This window comes from Lynx canadensis, chromosome C1, assembly GCF_007474595.2.
Source record: "Lynx canadensis isolate LIC74 chromosome C1, mLynCan4.pri.v2, whole genome shotgun sequence".
NCBI lineage: Eukaryota > Metazoa > Chordata > Mammalia > Carnivora > Felidae > Lynx > Lynx canadensis.
The window spans coordinates 27,544,914-27,557,500 of NC_044310.1; the positions used below are offsets into that span (position 1 = coordinate 27,544,914).

Sequence of the window (12,587 nt, forward strand, 5' to 3'; positions counted from 1 at the left end):
GAACTGTACACTCAGAGATGGTTAAAATGTTTAATTTTGTTTATGTTTATTTTTCCATAATAAAACAAAATATGGCTAATAATTCATTTGTTTGTCATTCAGCAGACATGTACCTAGACACTGGGGATAACAGAAAGGAATTTAATTTGGTACTTGCCCTGAAGAAGCTATTTAGTACTAATATGACACAACTAGTGGTTTTCAAGGAAAGAGAGGTATTTTTTTTTTTTTTTTTTGCTTTTTTGGTAAATTTTTTATTTTTTTCTTTTTTATTAAATTTTTAAAATTTATTTTTTCTTTTTATTTTTTTACAGTTATTTATTTTTGATACAGAGAGACAAGGCACAAGAGGGGGAGGGGCAGAGAGAGGAGACACAGAATCCCAAGCAGGCTCTAGGCTCTGAGCTGTCAGCACAGAGCCCAACACTGGGCTCGAACTCACAAACCGCAAGATCATGACCTGAGCCGAAGTCAGACGCCCAACCTACTGAGCCATTCAGGCGCCCCATTAAAAAAAAATTTTTTTTTGAATGTTTATTTATTTTTGAGAGGGAGAGACAGAGCGTGAGCAGGGGAGGAGCAGAGAGAGAGGGAGACACAGAATCTGAAGCAGGCTCCAGGCTCCACACTGTCAGCACAGAGCCTGATGTGGGGCTCAAACTCACGAACTGTGAGATCATGACCTGAGCCAAAGTTGGACGCTCAACTGACTGAGCCACCCAGGTGCCCTTTTGGTAATTTTCTTTTAATGTTTATTTAAGAGAGAGTGTATGTGCACGATCAAGCCTGGAAGGGGTAGAGAGAGGGGGAGAGAGAATTAGAGCAGACTCCGTGCTGTCAGTGCAGAGCCCAGTACGAGGTTCAATCCTACAAACTGTGAGATCATGACCTGAGCTGAAATCAAGAATTGGATGCTCAAGGGGTGCCTGGGTGGCTCCGTTGGTTGGGTGTTCGACTTTGGCTCAGGTCATGATGCGGTTTGTGAGTTCGAGCCCCGCGTCGGGCTCTGTGCTGACATCTCAGAGCCTGGAGCCTGCTTCAGAGTCTGTGTCTCCCGGGCTCTCGGCTCCTCCCTTGCTCATACTTTGTGTCTCTCTGTCTCTCAAAAATAAGTGTTTATTAAAAAAAAAAAAGAATGGATGCTCGTGGCCCCTGGGTGGTTCAGTCAGTTAAGCATCTGACTTCGGCTCAGGTCATGATCTCACAGTTCGTGAGTTTGAGCTCCGCATCGGGTTCTGTGTTGACAGCTTAGAGCTGACCCTCCCCTGCTCTCTGACCCTCCCCTGCTCTCTTGTGCGTGCTTGCGCGTGCTCTCTCTCTCTCTCTCTCTCGAGAATAGATAAACGTTAAAAAAAAAAAAGAGTTGGACGCTCAACTGCCTGAATCACCCAGGAGCCTCTCGAGGAAATAGAGGTTTAAGTTTTCAGGAAGTGGTAGCTTGTAAAAGTTTTGCATTGTGATAAAAAGATGGGAAAGTAGCTCTTAGGAATTCCTTGGCAGTTTTATCTGCTGGTTGGTCCGGAGGATTCAGGTGAGAATGTTATGTTGCCCCAAGGTACTTCTGTGTAGCCTGAAAGCTTGATTTTAAAAACTACCAATCTGGGTAGAAACTGTCAGGTGTAGGGATGACATATTGATCCCTCTCTCTCTTGTAAATTGAGAACCTTGGCACAGAATAGTGGTGTCATTTAGGCAGCCAGCTCTTTCAGTCTGGGATCAAGTTAAGGCTTGGGTTTGTTGCCAGAGTTACTGCTTCTTTAAGAGGTTCTGAAGATGTATAATGGTCTTACCTTCCTAGTCTACCATAAAGACAAATTCTGAATTCTTGGGAGAAGAGACACAGTCATTGTTTAATGACCACATGACTACCGATATTAGCTGGTTGAAGTCTGGTCTTTTAACTCTGATTTTGACATTGGCCTGATTGATAATATTTATCTGTAGAGTGCTTAACATGTGCTACGTACTTTTTCAGGTACTTTACACATACATCATACATCAGTTCATTCCATTTTTGTAACAGCTCTTTGTAGCAGGAACCCATTTTACTGATGAGGAAACAGATAATGGGATTTAATAAAGTAACTTATCACAGGTGTCAAAATTACTGGCTGGTGGTGCTGGGGAATCAAAGGTAGTCAGCCTTTAAGCATGTGTTTTTTTCTTATTTATTGGGCCAGTGCTTTGGAAATTGCTTTGGGATGTTGATTACTAATTGTATTTGTCTTACTATAAGTTACTAGGTACAAGGATTAAAAAATGACAGTTTTTACCATTTGAGACCCCTACGGTTTTGAGAATTACTGCTCATTAAGGGTTTATTCTTGTATGGCCATTTGTACTAAATGCCTTTGTTAATAAGCAAAGGATGTAGGGACATCTTTGTGGCTCAGTTGGTTAAGTGTCTGACTCTTGATTTTGGCTCAGGTCATGATCTCACTGTTCGTGAGATCAAGCCCCATGTTGGACTCTGTGCTGACCGCATGGAGCTTGCTTGAAATTCATTCTCTTGCTCTCAAATAAATAAACTTAAAAGAAAAAGAAAAAATAAGCAAATGATGTAGAACCAGAGTTGGTACACTTTTTCTCTAACGGTTCTGAAAATACTTTAGGCTTTGGAGGCCAAGAGGCAAAACTGAGGCTATTAATGTGAGTACTTAAATAACCGTAGAGAAAGCAAATGTTCTCTAAATATTTTTGTTTTATTAAAATTTTTTTTTAATGTTTTTATTTATTTTTGAGACAGAGAGAGACAGAGCATGAGTAGGGGAGGGGGAGAGAGAGAGGGAGACACAGAATCCGAAGCAGGCTCCAGGCTCTGAGCTGTCAGCACAGAGCCCGACGCTGGGCTCGAACTCACAGACCGTGAGATCATGACCTGAGCCGAAGTCGGACACTCAACCGACTGAGCCACGCAGGTGCCCCCCCCCAAAATTTTTTTTAATGTTTGTTTATTTATGAGAGAGAGTGGGAGGGGGTGCACAGAGAGAGGGAGTCAGAGGATCTGAAGCATATTTCTTTCATACTGACAGCAGAGAGCCTGGCGGGGGGCTTGAACTCATGAACCGTGAGATCATGACCTGAGCTGAAGGTGGATGCTTAACCGACTGGTCCACGTGGGCACTGCTATTTTATCTTTTTTTAAAATGTTTATTTATTTGGAGAGAGAGAGCATGTGTGAGAGTGTGAGAGGGGCACAGAAAGGGGAAGAACTCCAAGCAGTCTCCACAGGCAGTGCAGAGCCTTACCTGGGGCGCGTTCTCATGAAGTGTGAGATCATGACCTGAGCTGAAATCAAGAGTTGAATGCTTGACTGAGCTACCCAGGTGCTTCCTTTTTTTAAGTATCTCTGTACCCAGTATGGGGCTTGAACTCACGACTCCGAGATCAAGAGTTGCATGCTCTACCAACTGAGCCAGCCAAGCGCCCTGAGAAAACAAATATTTCATTGGCAGAATTCAAAATATAATAGTTGAGTACAGTTTTTGTAAGGCAGCTGTGTTACAAGAGTGGAATTCACTTTGGGGGATACCATTTCGTGTCACTGGGGTTCAAAGTTAGCTTTACCTATCGACATGGATGGCAAGTGTTCATTTGTTCATACAGAAATCTGTAGTGAAGATTTCACATATGTGTCTTTGAAAATGTCTTTACACAGACAGGTACTGCCAAATATTAATATTAATCCATGAGCATATGATTTTTTTGAGCATATGGTTTATTTGGGCACATTCATCATTTGGAAGGCAATTACAGAATTCTGTTAGATTCATTTCTTGATATTTGCCTTTTTGTATGCCATTAACACTGCAAAGTATTCATTTCCAGTGGAAGATTAGATGGAAGCTGCTGCTGCTTTTTTTTAAAATAGCCTCCGTGCCCAGCATGGAGCCCAATGTGGGGCTTGAACTCAAGATCCTGATATCAAGAGTCAGATGCTTAACCCACTGAGCCCACTTCTTTTTTTTTTTTAAAGATTTTATTAAAACATTTTTTATCAACTTTTTTTTTTTTTATTTTTTTTATTTTTGGGACAGAGAGAGACAGAGCATGAACGGGGGAGGGGCAGAGAGAGAGGGAGACACAGAATCGGAAACAGGCTCCAGGCTCTGAGCCATCAGCCCAGAGCCCGACGCGGGGCTCGAACTCCGGGACCGCGAGATCGTGACCTGGCTGAAGTCGGATGCTCAACCAACTGTGCCACCCAGGCGCCCCTTAAAAAATTTTTTAATGTTTATTTTTGAGAGAGAGACCACATGCAAGCAGAGGAGGGGCAGAGAGAGAGGGAGACACAGAGTGAATCCGAAGCAGGCTCCGAGCCATCAGCACAGAGCCTCAAGTGGGGCCCGAACTCATGAGACATGAGATCATGACCTGAGCCGAAGTTGGATGCTCAACCGACTAAGCCACCCAGGTGCCCCATTAAAGATTTTTTAAAATAATCACACCCAACGTGGGGCTCAAACTCACAATCCTGAGAACAGGAGCCACAGGCTCCACTGGCTGAGTCAGCCAGGCGCCCCTAGATGGAAACTTCTCAGTTTCACAGAGAGATTTTCAAAGATGGAGATTTACTTTGCACTTTAATTAAGATTGGAAATACGCTGGAAGTGTAGTTTGAGTTAAAATATGTCTGCTTCAGATTTTTGTGGGAACAGAGAGATCTCATTGCTTGTGTTAACTTTTGACAGTACAGGAAGTGAATGAAATAATTTGACATTACTTGAAGTTAAAACAGTGTTTACTTAAAAAAAATTTTTAAGTAAAAAATAAAATTTTTTAAGTAAAATAAAAAATTCAAGTTTATTTTTGAGAGAGAGAGAGAGTGTATGTGTGTGTGTGCACATGATCGAGGGAGAAGCAGAGAGGGAGACACAATCTGAAAGCAGGCTCTAGGCTCTGAGCTGTCAGCACAGAGCCTGGTGGCGGGCTCGAACTCACCAACCGTGAGATCATGAGCTGAAGTCGGACGCTCAGCCGACTGAGTCATCCAGGCGCCCCATGTTTACTTTTGTTCAAATTAATTTGCCATAGTAATCATTCCCATAAAAATGCTATTTTGCCTTATAACTTTTTATTGAATTCATTAAGAAACATTAGCAAGTCTGCAACAAAAGTTAATTTTCAAAGCTTTTCAGTATTCAATAATAATGTTGAAGGGTGGTTTTTTAAGAAAAAAATACAGATTAAAAAAAATTACAACTAGGGGTGCCTGGGTGGCTCAGTTGGTTGAATGTCCAACTCTTCATTTCTGCTCAGGTCATGATCTCACGCTCTTGAGATGCAGCCCCACATCCTGCTCTGCTCTGGGTATGGAAACTGCTTGAGATTCTCTCTTCCTCTCCCTCCGCTCCTCCCCCGCACATGCTTTCTCTCTCTCAAAAAAAAAAAAAAAAAAATCACAGTAAAATTTTACTGCTGCTAAGCCATTGAACTGCTGTTGGTAGTGCAAATCAGGATCCACCTTCTATTTCTGACAAAAACTCACAAAACTGACAACGGTTAAATCTACAAAAGTGAATTGAGAGTGAATGGAGGTTACTCTTAACAATACTGGCTCAACATGTAATGAAAAGTTTTTTGCAGAGTACCTGCTGGTGAATAGTACAGTGAATAACCATATGCTTGAAATACCTTACATTTTCACAAGCTCTGTAAATTTATCCAATTATGCCCTTCTCTAGACATATTTTTACTACGGTCATTTGTGACACATCTTAGCAGATTCAAATTCAGGTTGTATTAGTGTTCTTTCAGTGTCTTTGAAAGGTTCTTACCTGTAGTTGTTCCCCATAGACTATTCATAGAGGCTAACTCTTCAGTTAGTTCACACTGGGCATTGACCTTCTCCAGTAAAAAGCTAAGCAGTGTCAATAATTGTTGAATCAAGAACCAAGGAACACCACTGAAATCACTCCTCCACCCCCCCCCCCGCCTTTAGCAAATGTTCTATTGTTGAGTAGTTTCAGATTTGCAGAAAATCTGAGAAAATAGTACAAAAGGTGTCCATATACCCGTACCCCTGTTAACAGAGTAGTATGGTACACTGGTCCCAACTAACAAACCAGTGTTGATGCATTCTTGCTAACTGAAGTCCATACTTTGTTCACATTTTCTTAGTTTATACCTAATGACCCTTTTCTGTTCCAGGATCACATCTAGGATATATATTTAGTTGTCATGTCTCCTTAGGCTCCCCTTGGCTGGTACACCTTTTCAGACTTTTATTATTTTTGGTGACTTTGACCGTTTTGAGGAGTTAGATACTTTGCTAGTTTTGAGGAGTTAGATACTTTGCTAGTTAGATACTTTGTAGAATGTCCCTCGGTTGGAATGTTTCTCATGATTAGACTGGTGTTAATGGGTTTTGGTGATAAAAGACCACAGAGATGAGGTATCATTTTCATCACGTCGTATATATAAGGAGTACATGCTATCAACATAATTTATTGATTTGTTTTTTATTTTTTTAAATTTTTGTTAAAAATTTTTTTCATGTTTCTTCATTTTTGAGAGAGAGACAGAGTGTGAGCAAGGGGAGGGGCAGAGAGAGAGGGAAACACAGAATCTGGAGCGGGCTCCAGGTTCCAGGCTGTCAGCACAGAGCCCAGCGTGGAGCTCGAACCCACAAACGATGAGATCATGACCTGCACAATGAGATCATGACCTGAGCTGAATGAAGTCAGTCACTCAACTGACTGAGCCACCCAGGCGCCCCTGGTTTTTTTTTTTTGTTTGTTTGTTTAATTAAGAAAGGTTTTTTGGGGGAGAGAGAGTGCGTGCACAGGAGGGTCAGAAGGAGAGGTGAGAGAGAGTCCTAAGCAGGAGGTGCACTGTCAGTGTGGAGCCCATCCTGAAGCTCGAACCGATAAACCCTGAGATCATGACCTGAGCTGAAATCAAGTTGCATGCTCAATCGGCTGAGCTACCCAGGTGCCCCCATACTGTAATTTTGGAAGGAAATCACTTGGCTCACCCCACTCCACTTAAGGAATGGAGGAGAGCTATGTTCCACCTTCTGGAGGGTGAAATATATACGTAAATTATTTGGAATTCTGCACGAATGATTGGTTTATTTTCATCCATTTATTTAAATCCATATAGACTCATGGATATTGTATTCTTTGAGTTATCCACGACTACATTTTAATCAATTTTTTTTCTGATTTGACTTGAAAACTCATTTGGGCAGGAATGTCCTTTTGACGTACACATTATGATGTATTGTTTGTTATGCAGTCCTTGCTTTCTGGCACTACAAGATATTCCAGGCTTATCCAGTGTATTCCTTGCCTCAGCCCTAGAGTCCGTCACTTCTCCCAGAAGCCTTTGTTTCTTTTATTGGAGAATATTATTAGAAATCAAGGTCTGGGGGCACCTGGGTGGTTCAGTCAGCTGGGCGTCTGACTCTTGATTTTGACTCAGGTCGTGATCTCATGGTTCGTGGAATTGAGTCCCACGTCAGGCTTTGCGTTGATGGTGTGGAGCCTGCTTGGAATTCTCTTTCCTCTCTCCCTCTCTCTTTCTCTCCTCCCCCTGCTTGTGCTCTCTCTCTCTAAATAAATGTTAAAAAAAGTCAAGGTCTGGGTGCTAGGTGTATTCATTGCTACTGGGATGTTATTGCTCATAGGTCTTTTCAGCTGACAAAGTAAGGAAAGGTATGTATGTATACGTAATCGAAAATGTGTGTATAATACATTTTGTATACATAGAGAAGTATCTAAATATTTCTGATGTTCCTGTGCGTATTCATTTGTATCTGTCTAAACAGGAGTTTATATTGGTATCTCCACTTTTAATAATTTTAGTTTTAAAGATTTTATTTTTAAGTAATCTCTACACCCAACCTGGGGCTCAAACTCAACAACCCCACGATCAAGAGTTGTGTGTGGTACTAACTGAGCCTGCCAGGCGCCCCTTGATAGCTCCACTTCTAAGCCAGTACCGTTGGATCATTCTAGCCTTTCCCTCCTTTCTTGTCTGTGACGTCCGATTCCCAACAGTGAGAAATTTGGTTCTCACCATTTGCCATCCATTTATTTATTATAATTCCACTATACATGTGTAATTGTTTAAGAATCGTTACCCCATACCCCCATGGGAAACAACTTTAACAACTAGAATACAGTGGTTATGTGCAGTTCCTTTTGCTGTTAGTTTTCCCTGTTCCACTCCTTTCATAGTTACTTAGGTCAGCTCCTTTTCCCTCCACTTGCTTTATTTTTTAATTGACTACTAATGTTGCTCCCATTGTCCTCAACCCTTACAGTCAAAAGGCTAATAGTCTTAAATGAGTTCATTTTCTTTCTTTTTTTTTTTTAATTTTATTTTTTTAGATTTATATCCAAATTAGTTAGCATATAGTGCAACAGTGATTTCAGGAGTAGATTCCTTAATGCCCCTTACCCATTTAGCCCATCCCTCCTCCCACACCCCCTCCAGTAACCCTCTGTTTGTTCTCCATATTTATGAGTCTCTTATGCTTTGTCCCCCTCCCTGTTTTTATATATTTTTGTTTCTCTTCCCTTATGTTCATCTGTTTTGTCTCTTAAAGTCCTCATATGAGTGAAGTCATAGGATATTTGTCTTTCTCTGGCTAATTTCACATAGCATAATACCCTCTAGTTCCGTCCATGTAGTTGCAAATGGCAAGATTTCATTCTTTTTGATTGCCGAGTAATGCTCCATTGTGTGTATATATATTCTCCACATCTTCTTTATCCATTCATCCATCGATGGACATTTGGGCTCTTTCCATACTTTGGCTATTGTTGACAGTGTTGCTGTAAACATTGAGGTGCATGTGTCCCTTCGAAACAGCACACCTGTATCCCTTGCATAAATACCTAGTAGTGCAATTGCTGGGTCGTAGGGTAGTTCTATTTTTAATTTTTTGAGGAACCTCCATACTGTTTTCCAGAGTGGCTGCACCAGTTTGCATTCTCAATGAGTTCATTTTCTATGGACGCATTTCTCTGGCTGCTGCCGCAAACATGATTTGATCAACCCACTAAATAAATGGCTTTCCTTGTTAAGCTGACAAATGAACCACTCAGAAACTTACTTTGGTTGTAGCTTCATTTTTATTTTTTGTTTTTGTGAAGGTTTTCTGTTGTGATGAGATACTCTTTAAATTTTTTTTTTAATGTTTGTTTTTGAGAGAGGGAGAGAGAGAAACATGAGTTGGGGAGGGGCACAGAGCGACATAGAATCCGAAGTGAGCTTCAGGCTCTGAGCTGTCAGCACAGAGCCCAACACGAGGCTTGGGCCCATGAGCTGCAAGATCATGACCTGAGCTGAAGCTGAACGCTTAACTGAGCCACCCAGGCGCCCCAAATTTTCTAATCTTCCTAGTAAAATTCTGTGAAATGGGATTATTGTGATGAGTTCTTAGTTTGGTAATGTTGATGGATATTGTTTTCTTGGTACAGCCATGGTGCTTTTTCATAATAGACAGTGTTTTGCCATATAAGTTGTTAAAATAATCCACACTTCACACTTGCCCTTAAATGGGTAACATTCAAAGTCCACTTTTGTCATCGTTTTTTTTTAATGTTTGTTTTGGGGAGAGAGAGCGCATGTGTGTGCACACACACATGTACGTGTGGGAGGGGTAGGGGCAGAGAGAGAGAGGGAGACAGAGGTTCTGAAGCAGGCTCTGCACTAACAGCGCAGAGCCCAATGTGGGGCTTGAACTCATGAACCATGAGATCATGACCTGAGCTGAAGTCGGTTGCTTAACCAACTGAGCCACCCAGGTGCCCTGGCTTCTTGTTTCAACATCTGGATATACACTGGTAATTTAAAAATAATAAAATGACGGGGCGCCTGGGTGGCGCAGTCGGTTAAGCGTCCGACTTCAGCCAGGTCACGATCTCGCGGTCCGTGAGTTCGAGCCCCGCGTCGGGCTCTGGGCTGATGGCTCAGAGACTGGAGCCTGTTTCCGATTCTGTGTCTCCCTCTCTCTCTCTGCCCCTCCCCCGTTCATGCTCTGTCTCTCTCTGTCCCAAAAATAAATAAACGTTGAAAAAAAAAAATTAAAAAAAAAATAATAAAATGTGATATGACAGAATGCATGGTACTTTTGAACTACTCTTGGGCCATAACCACTTCACTGAAATTTGTAGTAGTGCGAAGTGGTAAGACCACTATGTGCAGTCTCTCTTGCAACTACTCAACTCTGCTGTTGTGTGAAAGCAGCTATCTGTAAACGAAGGAATGTGGCTCTGTTCCAATAAAACTATTCATAGATGCTGAAGTTACAATTTCATAGAATTTTCACACATCCTGAAATACTCTTGATTTTTTTCAACCATTAAAAAATGTAGAAATCATTCTTAGCTCGTGGGTGGTAAAAAAAAAAAAAAAAAAAGTTGGGCTAGATTTGGTCTGAGTGCATCATTTGCTGACCCCTTAATGTAGAAGCCTCTGCATACATGACCCATTTGGAAGTATCTCTCTTTACAAAGCCATATGTAGTAATGTCACCAGCCTTGGATTCATTCTCCATTCTGATTGATGCCATGGAAGGAACTTAAAGCAGACATTGCACAGTTTTCTGTGCTAAAACACTAAAGGTTTGTCAGCTATCATAATCTCCTCAATCCCTACTATTTTTTTCAAGGGGAAGTAGCTAATGTTAAATATTGTTCTTTGGTGGATACTTTGGGTAAACTCGAATAGAAGACACTGTGCTCTTTTGTTCACTTTTATTGGTATCCTCATGCTGTTTTAGTCTTTAAGGTAGTACACATGCAAGTAATACTTGGTGGTTTAAAGGAGACTAGCTCTGAACTCTGGTTCATAGGAGCGTGCAAGGTCATCTATGTTCTTAATCTCAGTAAAAGATTACTGTGGGTGCCTGAGGTGAGATAAGAAAAAAAAATTAAGTCTTCAACCATAGCGGGGTACGAATTCTGCGGTCCTAAGAATATTAGTGTTTATCCTTTGGTCGGGTTTAGGAACTGTGTTGTAACTCAAGGTCTGGTAATATCTGGAACACGGGAGTCTTCCGAGATACCCTCTAGTCTAAGCCACTCCTGTCCTTTACCTGGATTATTATAGGCAATATCTCCCAATTTCTTCTGACCTTGCTACACTCAGCAGCCAAAATGACCCTTTTAAAACATAATTCTCAGCATGTTAACTCATCCACTGAAAACACTCCAGTGGCTGCCCACATTATCCAGAAGAAAACCAAAGTCCTTAAAATGGCTTGCAAGGCCCTGTTCACCCATGTCTCTGTGCCGCCAACTTCCTCCTAGAATGTAAGCTCCAGAAATGAAGAGATTTTTAGACTGTTTAAACACCATTGCCTAGGATAGTGCCTGGCAATGTGTTAGGTACTTAATAAATTTTTGTTTGGTAAGTGGACAGTTAGAAGGGAAATTGTGTAGAAGGGGAAAAGCTATATTGTTGGCAGTGTCAGAGTGTCCCAGCTAATAGTCTACTGGTATTTGACCAAGGGAGGTTTAGAGACAAGCTGCAAAGTATGACTATGTCCAGATGACACAGGACGAGTTGGGGAGGGCGCATAAAAACTGGTGGCAGGGGTGACTCAGGGCTTCATGTGTCTCCTCACTGTCACAGAATAACTAAGGGCTAGGTCCTTAGATTTGCTTCTCCACCCATTGCAACAGTGGAAGATTGAAGACTTGCTGGGGTGATAAAATTCTTTCCAGTGTCCAAGAGGAGGTTGATTAATAGGAAACACGATGGGGTAGTAAAATGGAAGGAAGGGGAAGTGTGTGTGTGTGTGTGTGTGTGTGTGTGTGTGTGTGTGTGTGTGTGTGAGAGCGAGAGCGAGAGAGCGAGCGTGAGCGAACTATTTGGTTAGAATCATAAGGATGGGTATATTGGATCAGTCCGTTTCTTTAATTCAGTTCATTACAGATTAAGCGGTTCTCAATCCTGGAGCAGTCATTGGGATTTCCCTGCAGCTGACTGATATGAGCACCTGTGCCTCTGCAGTTAAAAACAAGGAAATTTTGGCTGATGTAACCTAGGAATACGTTCTAAGAATAAGCCGCAAGAATATATGGAAAAATATTTTGCAAGAAAGTTTTTTAAAGTGCTGTGTTTTTACCATTTATCAACTAAGATGTAAACGCTGTCATTATTTTGGTAAAGTGTCTGATGGAATACTAATTTTGTCTTAATAAAATTGTCTTATCCTGTTTTAAGAGTAGGTTTTTATGGCCACTTCCTAATGTTAATTACGCGTTTACTTTTGGCATTGGTCAAGATTTTATTGCTTGGGTTTTCAGTTTACTAAGCAAATACATATCATTGTTAGGTATATAGAGTTTGCAGCCCTTTGAGGAAAATTGACATTGGTGGATACAATGAGATGAATCTAAGTGGAGACACACCTAGGGTAACAACAAGAAGCAGTACCTAACTCAGCCTGAGTGCACCAGGGGCAGCTTGCTGGGGGAGGAGACCCCTGTAAGAATGAGTAGGAGTTTGGTTGGTGGGAGGGGAGGAGGCATTCTAGGCTGAGGGTTCCACATGTACCAAGAGACCATAGCTTAAGGAAATACATTCCTTTCTTTCCTGGCTAATTGGGCAAGGATTCTGCTATGTGC

General features: G+C 41.5%; 1 protein-coding gene across 3 annotated transcripts in view; it reads left to right on the forward strand.

Moving 5' to 3' along the window:
- The window catches only part of THRAP3 (thyroid hormone receptor associated protein 3), a 76,916-nt gene that overhangs the window by 14,178 nt on the left and 50,151 nt on the right, over nt 1–12,587 (forward strand). The gene's annotated exons all lie outside the window — the stretch shown is intronic.